A 14,802-nucleotide genomic window follows, 5' to 3' on the forward strand; every position below is an offset into this window, starting at 1 on the left:
TTGCCAGAAGAAGGCTTGAAGTTTACGGATGAAGCAGAATGGGCTCATATTAGCGATGTCAGAACAGCTGAACTCAGCCAAGATAAGTGTGTGCATTGAAGTCCACCGTCTCTGATGTCAGCAGAGCCTGGAGAGAAGTTGTGACATCACTGACCAGTCTGGTCCAACACAGATCTCACAATTCTGAGGCTGAGCCGACTCTTTTCGCTCTCTGAGGAGGATTCGGTCATTTATTCATTATTCAATCCGTATTTTGTGTGTGCGTGTGAGTGTGTGTGTGTGTGTGTGTGTGTGTGGGGGGGGGGGGGGTGTATCCCACAAGGCCTTCAGTATCGTGCTGACTCGTCATGAAACATCATTTCATTGTGAATCTCATTTCAACAGGCAGTGCTGTGTGTAGCAACATGTCTGAAAAGAAGTGGAGACGCGGTGTTGCTATTAAAGGTCCTTCTTGTGAGATCATGAATGTCCGCGGTTTGCAGACACATTTTTATTTTTTCATCCATCACCCTGAAGACTGAAGCTTCACAATAATCGAAACTCATTTTGGACTACATTTTGTCACCACAAAGACAAATCTATTTGTGACTGAAAATGGCAGAAAAACTTTGAGACATCAGTGACTTTTAGATTTTTGGATTAGAAACTTCTCAAAAGCTGGTGGTGGTGCAGTGGTCAGCACTGTTGCCTCACAGCAAGAAGGTTCTGGGTTCGAGTCCCGGCTCCAGCACAGGATCTTTCTGTGTGGAGTCTCCATGTTCTCCCTGTTCCTGTGTGGGTTCTCTCTGGTACTCCTGCTTCCTCCCACAGTCCAAAGACATCAAGAGGGGACGAGGCTGATTGACACTCTAAATTGACTGTAGGTGTGGCTGTGAGTGTGAATGGTTGTCTGTCTCTATGTGTTGGTCCTGTGATGGACTGGTGACCTGTCCAGGATGAACCCCACCTCTCGCCCGTAGCCGCTGGGATAGGCTCCAGGCTAACCCTTGACATTCAAGATATAAAAGGGTAAATAGAAAACACTTTTCAATCACTTCTCAACCTCCAGCTTAACGTCAACCTTTCAGTCTCGTGGATTTCTCTGATAATGTCGAGCCACGCAGTCACTGAGGGGTGTGGGGCAGCAATCAGCTGCGAGTGATCGCCTTCTTGCTGCCACCAGGGCCGCCTTGACCTCGTGGTTGAGAGGTTTTGGAGGCCCTGTCCCATCAGTGCTGTCTTACTTGTGTCCCCCTCTCTGATGCCCGTGGTGTCCCTCCCTCTGCTCCTCCTCCTCCGCTGTGGCTGTTACCTCCACCTGCTAGGGCCCCGCCTCTGCTTCATGTGCTGCCTCCAGGGGGGTTTGATAGTGAGCGCCCTGCTGGGGGCCTACTATCATCCGGTGATTTCAAGAATCCTGTGAGCTTTGGGATGCTCTTGACTAAGTCTTTTCCCTGATTTTGCTTTTCTGCAGCTAATTTTCTTTTGTGGGCAACGCTCTCAAATTTATTTTTTCCTCCATCATTTTGCAACTCATTCATGCAAAGGGTGAAAGCTTGACACATAAAGGGGCGGGACTGGGCTTAGCAAAGGGTTCATATGTTAAGTGATTGACAGGATGTTGTGTATGTGGCCTATGAACACAACTACATCATTAATAAAGACACAGGAGAGATGGACTGAGTTCAAATCAAAAATCCAGAACGTAACAGAGCTAATAGCGCATGTAATGTGTTACTACAACATAAAGTAGTCCCTATTTATAATATAGGCTATACGGTACACAGGAAAACTGACAAGTTACAAAACAATGTGACTTTTTGAGCTCATCGTGTCCCATCGTGTCTCTTGCTTCAGCCCAGGGAAGCTCATGTGGCCTCGGCTGCCAAACTCCATATTTTCAAAAGGCATCATCACTTCCCATCACTTCCTCTGGCAAATCACCCAAATGCAAGAGTTTCCATGACGTAGCAATGTGCAGAATCAGAATTTGTTGCATTAATTTGCCAATAGTTTCCCAGAACACCTGCATCTTTGTGCTTGCCTAGAAGACGTGGTAATGACTTGCCTCTACAGCTCCACGTCCCCTCTGACACGAGGGTGCTGATGACGACTGGTATCTTTGCAACAGAGGAGTAATAAAAAACGAATCAGGTTCTTCCAACTGAACTCGGGCGAATGCACTGAACAAATAGTCGAGAAGACAGTCCTACACATTGTCCCGTTGTCGGGGTGTGATGGTATCCTGCAATTTCGTTTCCCAGTTCTCTTTCATACAATCTGTTGATTTTCTCCGACCCTCTGCAACTCCCCTGTATAGTTTTGAGAGGAGGGATTTAGAGCTGTCAACATATGCCTTCCTGACCAGCTGTATAATCCCACTGGAATCAACATTTGACTGCCTGTCGGCAACTTCTTTCATTAAGTAATGGCGCAGTTGTAGGTTTCTGAAAAAGTCCTGCTTATCAAGATTATGCCGTTCCTGCATTGTCTGAGAGTCTAGGTTCACCAGGTTCACCAGGTTTGGAATTTTTCAAAAAACACAGTCAGATATGGGGGTGAGCTCCATCACCAGAGTCCATACATATCCTAGAATCTAGGATATGTATGGACTCTGGTTCATCAAGGACCTTGATGAACCATTGTATAATCCTCCTTGAAAACCTCCATCCATCCATCCATCGTCTTCCGCTTATTCCTATTAAGGGTCGCGGGGGGGGGGGGGGGCTGGAGTCTATCCCAGCGTCAACGGGCAAGAGGTGGGGTTCACCCTGGAGAAGTCCCCAGTCCATCACAGGACCAACACATAGAGACAGACAACCATTCACACTCACAGCCACACCTACAGTCAATTTAGAGTATCAATCAGCCTCGTCCCCTCTTGATGTCTTTGGACTGTGGGAGGAAGCTGGAGTACCAGAGAGAACCCACACAGGAACAGGGAGAACATGGAGACTCCACACAAGAAGACCCTGTGCTGGAGCTGGAACTCAAACCTGGAACCTTCTTGCTGTGAGGCCACAGTGCTGACCACTGCACCACCGTGCAGCCCCCTTGAAAACCTCATTGCATTTAAATATGTTTTGTTTTGGATATTTTGCTCGGCACTCGTTCATCAAGCTGATGAAACATGCATAAAATGTGTTATGATATGAAAAGCCCACGATGACTTCCAACAATCAAAGGATCTTTATTGTCACCATGCAAAGCCCAAAACAGCTTGCGCCTCATTAAAGGCAGAAAATAGGTTTCATGTTTATTTTACACGAGTTCCAAACCTATTTTCTGCCTTTAATATAAAAAATCCTGGATAAAAACTGACATGAGCAGATGTGGATCACGTGGAAGTACAATCAGTGCTTCAGTCAGGGTTAGGGTTAGGGTTAGGGTTATGCTAACCCTAACCCTAACCCTTGGAGGGAAGGTGATTTTGGTCGAAGTGTACGAGGAGCACTCGAGTGAATCCACAGCAGAAAAGCAGAATCTACTTGAAAACATGCTCGACGAGGTCCGAGTGAGGTGTGAAGCAGAGTGGAGTGTTGCTCTGCTTCACATGGGCTCGAGTGTGCGCTGGTTTCCAAAGGTCTGTCAATCAATGTTCTGTGTACGTCTTCACACTCAATCTCTGCAGTGTTGACTGGAGGTTGTGTCTGGAATGGCCGCATGACTCCAGCACCTTGTTGCTTCTGTGGACAACACAAACGGATCCTCAGTTTAAATTATTATTATTACTTTTTTTGGGGGGGGGGGGGGCAAAAAATACATCTCAACTTTGATGCTTCCTAAATTAGAATCTGCTGAGTGAACAAGTCTCAGGGAGGTTCGACATCATGTGTGGTGACCTCCTGGATGAGCCCCCCCCCCCCCATCGCCTGTGAGACGGTCGCTGAATTTTCAGCTCAGTTTGCAATGAGGTAAAATGATGTGTTCAGGTTTCCAGAAGAATCTCATGTGTCAGTGTTCATAGCACTCACAACCACAACACTTGAAATTCAATGTTAAGTTCCAAAAAGACAACAAACTCATCCCAACACCAAAATGAGAGAGTGAGACCAGAGAGTAGAGATGCTGCAGGTGATAAAACAATCATGGTGACATCTAGAGTTGTGTACCTGGATGCTGTCTGCTGATTGGTTCATGCTTTCTTTGAGGAAGTAGTCCTGTCGAACCACGTGTTCCAAGACCTGGAGGTGGCTGGGAACCACCAACACGGGTTTCACCTCCTCACTCTGATCAGCCCAGACATCAGGCCAGGAGTGGTTGGTGTATAAAAAAGGAAGACAATAATAGAGTATAATTATGCACTGTGTGTACTTGGTACATGTACTTAGACATATTGTGTGTATGTATATTGATATATACATTTTGTACTAACATTTATGGGCTCAGTGTATTTCTGTTTGTGAAAACAAATGAATTAGTCACCAAACTACATTACCCAGGACTCCTTGTTCAAGCCAGGCACTTCCTGTGACAGCTCTGATTGGTCCACGTTGTTAAGCTCAGTTCAGCTTCCAGGGAGCTGCTGATGCTACTAGTCACAGACAACTTTTAGAGGATGAGAAGTTTTACTTTTAAAGTAGCCAAGATCCTGAACCTGATCTTTTGAACCAGAGAACACAGAAGAGGAAGTCCAGGTTTTAGGAGAGGAAGTGCAGGTTTTGGAAGGAGAGCAGGCAAGAAAGAGGTCGGCTATAACCTCTCTTCCACTACCATTCTTTGTGCTAAGGTAACTAGCGGTCAGCAGGCTCAGGGTCAGGTACAGACTGAGTGAACGCAGAAAAACGTGGTGTGCCTTTTTGTATTCACATGTATCTCGGGAACAATGACAGTGAGAATGTGCGGCCCTCCACAGGGAGTGTACACACGCTTTGGTCCATTGGTGACACACGACCAACAAATGCGAAAACAATTCCTCCTCAGTAATTTACACAGCAAAAACAACAGTGAAACACAAGTATCTTCAGCTACACGCGTGAATGTGTGCGCAGCAGGATGGAGGACAACGGTAACTTTGGGCTCATTAGAGGACATGAAAATATATATTTAGAGGCCATGATGAGACCCTTTCCCTTAGACATGAGCCAGTTTTAATATGTGAACAATCATAATAATAAATGAATGAATAAAAATCACAAATAAATGAATCAATAAAAAAGGGTTTAAAATTGGAGGAGGGACACTAAACAGTTACCTTGAATTAATGAGACTACTGTATGATCATTTACTGCGATCAATTTCTGAGTACTTCGTTTACTTCAGTGAACACACATTTATACCTCCCTCATGGGTTCTCATTTACCTGCACCTACATTTACCTTTTCCTCCACATTCACTCTTCACACCTTCATCCATCCCTCCACATGCAGTCAGTTCATTGAGTTTAGTAAATCAAAGGTGTGCCTGTGTACATGTACCCAGTCCCAGTCTACAGGGAGCAGTAAGCTTCCCCATCATGTGTAAATATATCATGTATTACATCAACCAAGTCTTCCAGCTTAGGCACCTCTGTCCTCAGACATTTTCTGGTACCCCCCCCCCCCCCCCCTCCCAGCGATCAACACTGTCCTGAACATTTTGATGTTTCCACTTCTTTCAAGTTCAAAGTTTCATTTACCCAAACACAAGAGCTCAGTGTTTTATCCATGCAGTCAAGCTGATTGTCAGGGATCTGCATCGTATGTGGAAATGGTCAGCTTTAATAACTCCTTCATCTTCGATCCCATTTATTCTGTGCTGATGTTACGCAACATCTGGTCCCGTTCTCTCCAGGATCAGGAGCAGGTTTCCCTCTACTGTTGCCTGTTCATCTCTTCCCATTCTTCCACTGATAGTAAGACGTTTGTCTCTTTCTCCCATTTCTCTTATAAATTCAAACTTTGGTTCATATACTGAAAAGAACATTTGAATATTATCTGACTGATCGCTCCAATTTCAAACTAATATTTCATCAATGAGCTCTGAGGACCGCACCAAATTTTGGGGGTACGGGTTTAGTTTCTCTCCTCACCAGAGCCTAAAAGGTAGATAATCTTCACTCCTGTGAGACCTGCTGAACACTAGTTAGCTTAGCACAATGAATGGTAGTGGATGCAAAGTACTAACTGCTGTGCTGTCTCCAACCCCCCCCCCCCCTCCAATAATATAAAATAGGAATCCTTCATGTAAAAGCCAAGTCAATCAGCACGACACTGCAGGGAATCGAACCCCGTCCCAGTAAACCAGGAGTACCGTTACCAGCGTCTTTTACTTTTTGATGCTACATGAAAGGAAGCAAAACCTGCATTCCACCAGCATGAGAGAGAGATTTATCCAAATGTTTCAGATCATAAATGAACTCAGCAACGCTTCAAGTGACCAGAGTTCAGGTAAGACCACTCTTACTGGAACCACCAGCAGTACTACTGGTCATACTGGTCCTGTGGTATACAGCTCAAGACTGCAGGTCTGATTATTGGAGCCAATTTAGCTTCTGCTTCTAAATGCTGTTGGAATGCAGGAAAAAGAAACCTTGTACCCCCCCCCCCCCCCCCATGTCCTCACCTACTACAGTCTAGCCACCTTACTCACCGACTCCCCCATCCCTCACCTAGACTCTTACTGTCCCCCCCCCCATGTCCTCACCTACTACAGTCTAATCTAGCCACCTTACTCACCGACTCCCCCATCCCTCACCTAGACTCTTACTGTCCCCCCCCCCGTTCCACTCCTCTACCACCTCACTTACGTGGGAGGACAGTTTTAAAACGTTTGACTCTCACAGCCTTCCTTCTGTTGGAGGCTTGGGTGCTTAACTGAAGGCGTTTCTCTTTACGAAACGCCCAATAAACCGTCACCCTCCAGTCCCTCTCCTCCCTGCTGTTAAAACCTCTGTCCGTAACCTTCAGCCTCTTCTCCCTGCGATGCTCCCAAATCATTTTCTGCCTCCATTCCCTCTCCTCCCTCTGTCTCATTCTCTCTTCTTCCTGCAGCCTCTCCTGTCTTACCGTTTCCTCTCGGCGGAGGATGGCCTGCCTCAGCCTCGCCTGTTTCATCAAGGCACTTTTGCCCACCTCACCCCTCTGTCGAACTAACTCCTCCCTCATCTTCCTCCCCCACACCCTCCCCTCAGCCATCTCCTGCTCTAACCTCTCCCTCTCCAAACAGGTATCCCTCCTCTTTCTGTACCTTTCCTTTATCCTCCTTTCTTCCTCCTCTGCCTTTCTTACCATTTCCTCTTCTTCCCTTTTCAGCCTCTCTGTCTCCACCATCTTTGCTCTGCTCCCTCTGGAGCTCTCCTGGATTCTCTGCCTCTCCTCCTCTTCCTCAGCCTCCTCCACTATCCTCCACCACTCCTTCCCCATCGTCTCTCTGCTTGCTTCCCAGCCAAATTCAAACACCCTAATTGACACCAGTCAAAATGACCACGTGACCATATAAATACATTAATTGACAAATAAATACACAATCATATGTAAATATCAACTTTCAAATCAGCAACAATAAAATCACAATCCTTCAACAAATCAGCTGAACTCTGTCTCTCCACACTGACCTTCTGTTACCTGCCTCCTTCTGCTGCTGTTCAGTCCTCTGCTTGTGAACTCTAGAAAAATGAGAACACTAGAATAATATAGACACAACATGAAAATGAAACAGGAGTTTATACTTCTGCTATTTCATTTTTGTAAATGTCTCCATTTAATAATGTGATTTAGAGAAGTTCTTCTCAAACATGTACAGTGTGTAAAGTTAGGTCTGAAAATGAAACAAGGCTCAATCCAACAGTTGACCTCCAACCCCCAAACCTCAACTTTCCCTGCACTCAGAAGAAACTAGAAACTATGAGGTTTCTGGTGAGGAGGAGAAACTTAAATCTGCATTCTTCCATCATTTATTAGCTCTTTAATACAGTGTTAAACCAGCAATAGATCCATCCAACGTGACATGAACTAAATATCCCGGAGCTTCTCTAACACAGTAAAGCGATACATGGACGACCTTGACCTTAGAGATGCCTGACCTCTCCAAACACATTAAAACAGTATAAACTTCCTCCTCAACCTTCCAGGAATCCTTCCAAGGATTGATTCCTTAACAACTCCATCGCCAAGTCTCCACCATTCGAACACAGACACACATCTTAAACTGTTGAATATAAATGTGGGTTTGGCAGGTTTGTCACTTATTGATCTGTGACATTCATAATTTATTTCTGAAAAAGTCCGAGTCCAAAGACTGAAATCAAACTAGCCAGTGAATCATATTAATGTCGGGAAATAAAGCATGGACGATGTAGCGTAAAAACATTTGCCTTTATCACCGAATAAAAACTCCAGTCTAAATGCTTCTAGCAGGGTTAATTTGCTCAGCGTATTAAATTATATATTCACACTGTTCAAAGCTTCAAACAGTATGAACAGAAATGTCCGAACATTTACGTAGAATTAGCATCCCGGCTAATTTTGAACAGCATTCCCGGCGCAGGAAGGCTAATTCAGCCTAGCCTAGCATGGTGGGACATTCGTCTGGTAAGAAGCAGGTGGGTCTGGTCTCACCGCTCAGAGGCTCCCCCAAGGTCGCTGAAGACACCGAAGCTCCAAAAAAAGTCTGGGAAACTCCTTCAATGAACTCCCTGAAAGTCTCAGTGGCGCTTCCAACAGTACGTGACTTCCCTGGCGGCTCGAGGTGACACAACCGTTAATGACCGCTGCCTTTATATAGGCTGCTTTACATACGTCACTCATCTCATGATGGGCGGGGCTATGAGGGAGCACCTGGTTGCTAGGTGCGTCATTGTTGTTTTTTAATTCTCCTCATCCCGTCCGGACTGATGGCTCATTCAATATTGATATACATGGTCAACATATATATTTATATAAATTGTTATGGCTATAGAACATTCCTTCAATAAATGAATAAATGTATCAATTACATCTAAATATATCGTGTCTTAGTGTTAGGAACCCAATGTAGTTTAATAAATAAATAAAAGGAGTCTGACTAAAAAGGATGATTTTATTGCTTGCCACATTTATTTAACTGTGGAGAACCAAAATGATTCATCATGCATGTCATGCGACAGTCGTTCTTTTATTGAAAAGGAGATTTTAAAGTCAATGAAGATTTCAACTGATTAAATATGTGTAAATTAACAGAAGGCCCACCTCAGTAGGTTTGGTATTGGTACAAATAAGCAAAGTTTTAAATCTCTTATGATCAAACAGACATAAAACTCCTTCAACAACGGATTCTTTTTTACTTCACAAGTGTTGAATCAATTAGGTTTAAAACAGATCGTAGTCTATAATTAAACATCTCGAACTACAGGGACAGACAACACGTGAGACATGAACAGAGTAAAAACAAAGTGCAGAGAGAAAACAACACTGGGAAGTGAAGACAAAGTTAAATTTACAAATGAACCAAATAAAAATATAAATCTGAATATGACACATCTAAAGGTGGTATTCTGTAGTTGTCCAAGTGCAAAGTGTTGCACATTGCAGTCAGGGTTTGCCAGGGTTTTCCAGTTGTGGTATACACACACCTTATTAACTTAAAAGAGCATTAAAGAGTTCAAACACATGATTCGTTCCAATCGCTTTCTTGTTTGTACAGTCTTTAATTGTAGAACAATGCTGCTGGATGTCCATAAGAAAGAGATCAATATTTGGTTTGCAGTCTGTGCATTTTCTTTTGTGAATGTGCAATTTCCCAAGCAGCTGGATTAGTTGGACAAAAAAACTGTATCATTGTCCAGATTTCCTTCAAAATAAATAAAAATGTCCTTTTCTTGTCAAAGAATTGCTCGTCCTGTTATTGTGTACAATAAGCGCTGCTGCACCTCTGACGCCTGCGCTCTTCCCCTCCTTTCCCGCCTTCTCCACCAGGGGCCACAGCTTGCTCCTTGCGTCTTTATCTTCTTGGGTCAGGTCCTCCAGGATCTTGATCTTTCTCTCTTTGAGGACACCAGAGGTTCTGGCGTCCTTCCAGATCTTGTCTCTGTGGGACCGGGACAGGAACTCGACGACGATCCGGCGGCTGGAGCGATCTTCTCCGGAGCGGGGACCCAGGCGGTGCGCGATGTCCACGGAGAGGGGCAGCGGGTCACCGATGTCTGGGGAGATCTGGCTGAAGAGGTCAGCGATGATCTACTTGACGGTTACTCCGGGCCGCTCGGGGATCCCTGCGACCCGGAGATTCCACCTTCTCTTGTAGGCGTCCAGGTCGTTGCACCTCTCATGGAGCGCTGCGTTTTCTTTCTCCAGAGTGTCAACTCTGGTCTGGAAATCGTCAGTTTTCGTCGTCACATCCTTCACTTGTCTCCCCAAGAATTCAAGGGACTCTGTGACGCTTCTCAAAGCGTCTGTGTTGGATTGAACAGAGCTTTCCAGGGACCGTAGCCGTCTGAGGGATTCTTCTTGCATCCTCTCTCTCTCCGTGGCTGACAGCAAGCGAGAGGTGAGCCCAGGCTGCTCCTCCTCTCCACTGTTCGGTGTCTTTGTTTGTTTGGATGGTGGCACATGTGGAGACTCCGGAGAGGGCTCTGACTGTGCCCCCTCAGAGTTCAGAAGCTCGTCCATGACTTGCAGCGACTCTTCAGTTACTTCCGTGCATAACAATGCATCTTGTCAAGAAGGAAGTTCTTCCTCATTTTCAAAACTGCGTTTTTTCGACCCTCCGACCACAGCAACACTCACCTCCTCACACTCGCTGTGTTACGAGTGCGACGCTGAGGAGAAGGAGGGAAGGATCGCTTCAACAATGACGTCTGAAAAGACCGGTCGTGATACCGTTGAAGAAGCCCCCGCCACTTTCAAATGGTTTGTTTGGCAGCATTTTGGTTTCCCAGTGGAAATTTCTGTCCCTGCTACCTCCGTTCCAAGTGAGCGCATCTTTTCAACAACAGGAGACGTAGTCAATGCGCAAAGGTCCCAACTGCTGGCAGAGAATGTGGACATGCTTATATTAAAAATAATATATTGCACACATAATAATACATACATCTTATAAATGATAATAATATTAAAAACGAACATGGATGTGTAGTGCAGCAAGTTGTCAGTGCCATACATGTTCAGGCTCTTTGCACGATTTGCACCCTGCATTGTGCACGCTGCCTTCACGTGAGTGCCCCAGTAAAAAAAAAACAACAAAAAACAGCAGCAACGGCGAGCGGTTTTATTGAGGAGGAGGAGAGTCAGACGTTGACAAAATGAGCTCAAGGAAACGAAGCAGCATTTGGATGCACTTTTCTTTAGTGGCAGACAGTAAGTCTAAATGTAACATATGCCAAAAAAATATTTCTATTAAGTCAGGCTCCATCTGCACAGACACCTGAAAACGCAACATCCAACAATCAAAGTGGCAGAGGTGAGAACAGAGCCAGATGACTCACATGACAATCAAGTCTCTGAAAATGCCAGTGCTTCTTCTGCCTCCACATCAGGTAGTGCTAGACGTCATACCAGTGCTCCCATCACTCTAGCCACAGCTACAGCAGCCTCTGATACCACTGGGCCCACATACACTTTGCCTGACCAGCCACCTGCTGCTGCTACCACAAAAACAAAGCAGACATCTCTTAGTCAGTACTTTACAGCTCCTGTCTTGACCCCATTGAGACAGGAGAAGAAAGATGAAGCGCTGGCAAAGATGATAGCTACTGACTTGCAGCCATTTCAAATTGTGGAAGACAGAGGATTCAAAAACTTCTGCTATGCTCTCAACCCCTCCTATATTCCTCCATCGGAAGGTATTTTTCAGAGAGTGTCTGAAATGCATGAGAGAGAAGTAGCATCACTTAGGAGAAGGGTGTCCAAAGTGTCAGCAGTGTGCCTAACAACGGATTGTGGGACGTCAAGGGTTACCACCTCATTCATGTCTGTAACATGTCACTTTACTGAAGATGTCCACGTGTCCTCCTGCCTACTGGACTGTTTTGAATTCAGTGAGCGGCACACAGCAGACAACCTGGCAGAAAAGCTTCGTAGTGTTGCAGCAGAGTGGGGGATTGATAAGAAAGTGGTGTGCTGCTTAACTGACAATGCTGCAAACATTACTAAGGCTATTCAAATAACAGGATGGAGCCAACTCCCATGCCTGGCACATACCATTAATCTTGTGGTCAGAGATGCCCTTAAAGGTCCACAATCTATCATCGATAAAGTTGAAGAGGCAGTGGAGCACTTTCACAGAAGCTGCACAAAAACTGAAGGAAACACAGCTCCAAATGGAGGTGGATGAACTACGACTCCAACAGGATTGTGTCACAAGATGGAACTCCACGTATGACATGTTGCAGAGTTTTCTGACCAACAAAAATCCCATCGTGTCCACCCTGGCCATCACCAATGCACCAGTCCGCCTTTTATCCCAAGAAGAATGGACGACACTGCAGGAAATGTGCACCATCTTGAAACCATTTGAGGAGGTCACTGTTGAACTCAGTGCAGAAAGGTATGTTGTTAAGGAGTAGATTTCTAACGCATGCGTGCAAATTACCTGATACTAAATTATGAATATTTGTTACCATAGTAGATATCTGTTTAGTACATTGTAATATTTGTCATTGTTTAACCACTTTATAATCGTATCCTCAAAGTAATATGTATTTTTTTGGTCACTAGCTACAGCCTCAAAAGTCCTACTACTGGCTAGGGGACTGCAAAGAGCCACGAACGACAAAAGACTGGTCAACTGTATTTGTGCAAGCATGTCGACTAGATTCCATCGAATCGAATCAAACCACATCCTTGCAGATGCTGCTGCTCTTGACCCTCGATTTAAGAGAATGGCTTTCGCTGATGCAAGAACTGCAGATGAGACCTTCCAGAGGATATCAACTGCTATCAGACAACATTTATTCCTGAGAAAAATACACCAGCAGGGTTACTTGTGTTAGCTGGCATTTAGATTGTCCTAGCCTGCAGTTAGCATGTGCTAGCCTGCAGTTAGCATGTGCTAGCCTGCAGTTAGCATGTGCTAGCCAGCGGTTAGCTTGACTTAGCTTGTAGAATCACCAACCTGTTCACTCAGTCACATCTTTTACTGCAGCTAACTGTTGTGACGCAACATTGGGTGTCTCCATTGTCAGGGTGGGGAAATTGTAGCATTGACTAAAACAGCGGTGATCAGCCACTACAGCGCCGCCCCTCCTTCACTCACATCATCCAATGTGCAGGGCCCACAAGGTCATCAAGTGCTAAGCTACCAATAAGCCTATCTACAGACTAGCAGTTACAGGTGGGGCCGACATCACCAGCCTCAGCTCACATCAGGCAATATGTGGATATTAGATTTTTTTATTGTGGAATGATCCAGGTGGGATTTGTAGGTTAGGGTTTCGGTTTCTGTGGTATCGAAATCCCTTCAGATTTTTTTTTTCTGTGCAAGTGCATCCAAATGAATTGTGATATTAATTTGTCTTATTCTTGATATTTCCCTTTGGGAGTTCTGCAGGTATGTTTTGGAACAGATACAATGATCTGGGTAACAAGGTCATTTTTATTGCTTCCACCCTCTGTCCTAATCCTAAACAGGGAACCAGATTCCACCTCATCAGATCAGATTTAATTTTGGACAATAGGGGGTCGTAGTTCTCTTATATGGTCAAGTTCATGTCTTTTTTTTGAATGTTCACACCTTGATATTTAATTGACTTTGATTCCCGGCTAACTTTAAATTCCTCGCTGATGGACTGGCAAGGAGGACAATTAAATGTCAAAATTTGAGATTTGTGTGTATTTAGTTGATAATCTGATAATATGTCACATTCCCTCAGGGTTATGAGGAAAGGGAAGCGAATGGCTGCCCCAAGTTTATCAAATTGTCATCAGTAAATAGGGCAACTTTGTGTTCTTCTTGAGACACCCTGATGTCCTCGATCTTCTGATTCTGCCTCATCCACTGACCCAAGGACTCTGTAAAGATGGCAAATAATAGCAGGGACACAGGGCAACCCTGTCGACATTCCTGTCTTGTTCAAAATTATTTGATAATCCTCCATTAATCCGAATATATATATAAAATTTATATATTTTCTTATGTAAGAACGACCAGTTGACAGAGTCGAATGCCTTCTCTGCATCTAACAAGACAGCCTCTAAATTGTCTTTATGTGGTGGTAATATCCTCCTGACGTTGTCCCCTGTTTTTCTCTGTCTAATGAACCCCGTTTGATCCAACTGGATAACATCGTCAAGTATTATTTCCAAGCATTTTACCCGAATTGACATGAGGAGTTGATCATCCTGGGTCAAGAGCAATCTGTCCAATCTTTACCATCTTTTGGTATTACAGTTATAAATGCTTCCGTCCAAGATGGAGGAATCTCTCCTTTTTTTAAGGACCCAATTGAATGTTGTCAGTTACAATGGAGATAAAGAGTCTTTCATTTTTCCTTTAAGTACATTTAAATTAAGTCCCAGGGAAAAAAATATTTTTATTATGTGTTAAATTGAAATGTAGGCAAACTGGGCTGTGGTTTGAGAAGTCCTTTATGCCACATTTACCAGACCTTACAAAACTGATATCTTTACATAAAAAAAGACCAATCCTTGAATAGGTTTTATGTGTTGGGGGAATACAAAGTGTAGTGTCTAGTTGTGGGGCTGAACTCCCTCCATATGTCACAAATTTCCATCTCTCTTATCATCTTTTCCGACACATCCCACTTTTTTCTCAGTCTCAGATCAAAGTCACCACCACAAACCACCATTCCCTTGGCGTTTGTGATCATGAGATCAAAGATTTGTCAGTAGAACCCCCACGTTGCACCTGGAGGTGCATATACATTTAGGAGAGAGGCTTCTGATCCTTCGAATGTTCCTACAAGCATAT

At 44.5% G+C, this 14,802-nt stretch overlaps 1 long non-coding RNA gene across 2 annotated transcripts; it reads right to left on the bottom strand.

Annotated features, from left to right (window-relative positions):
• Nucleotides 1–3,403: 3,403 nt before the first annotated feature.
• LOC147245475 (uncharacterized) lies at nt 3,404–8,641 on the bottom strand. Of its 2 annotated transcripts, XR_015110035.1 has the most exons (5): nt 8,517–8,641; nt 7,514–7,564; nt 4,418–4,581; nt 4,092–4,208; nt 3,404–3,665 (listed from the first exon to the last, which is right to left on the bottom strand). It is a non-coding gene; the product is annotated as an uncharacterized LOC147245475 (long non-coding RNA). The 2 variants fall into 2 exon arrangements; XR_015110034.1 differs by lacking the exons at nt 3,404–3,665; nt 4,092–4,208; nt 4,418–4,581 and adding an exon at nt 7,040–7,359.
• Between the last annotated feature and the right edge of the window lie 6,161 nt (nt 8,642–14,802).

Source organism: Aulostomus chinensis, chromosome 18 (genome assembly GCF_037954235.1).
Source record: "Aulostomus chinensis isolate RoL2024-O1b breed Wild chromosome 18, RoL_Achi_v1.0, whole genome shotgun sequence".
In the NCBI taxonomy this organism is placed as follows: domain Eukaryota; kingdom Metazoa; phylum Chordata; class Actinopteri; order Syngnathiformes; family Aulostomidae; genus Aulostomus; species Aulostomus chinensis.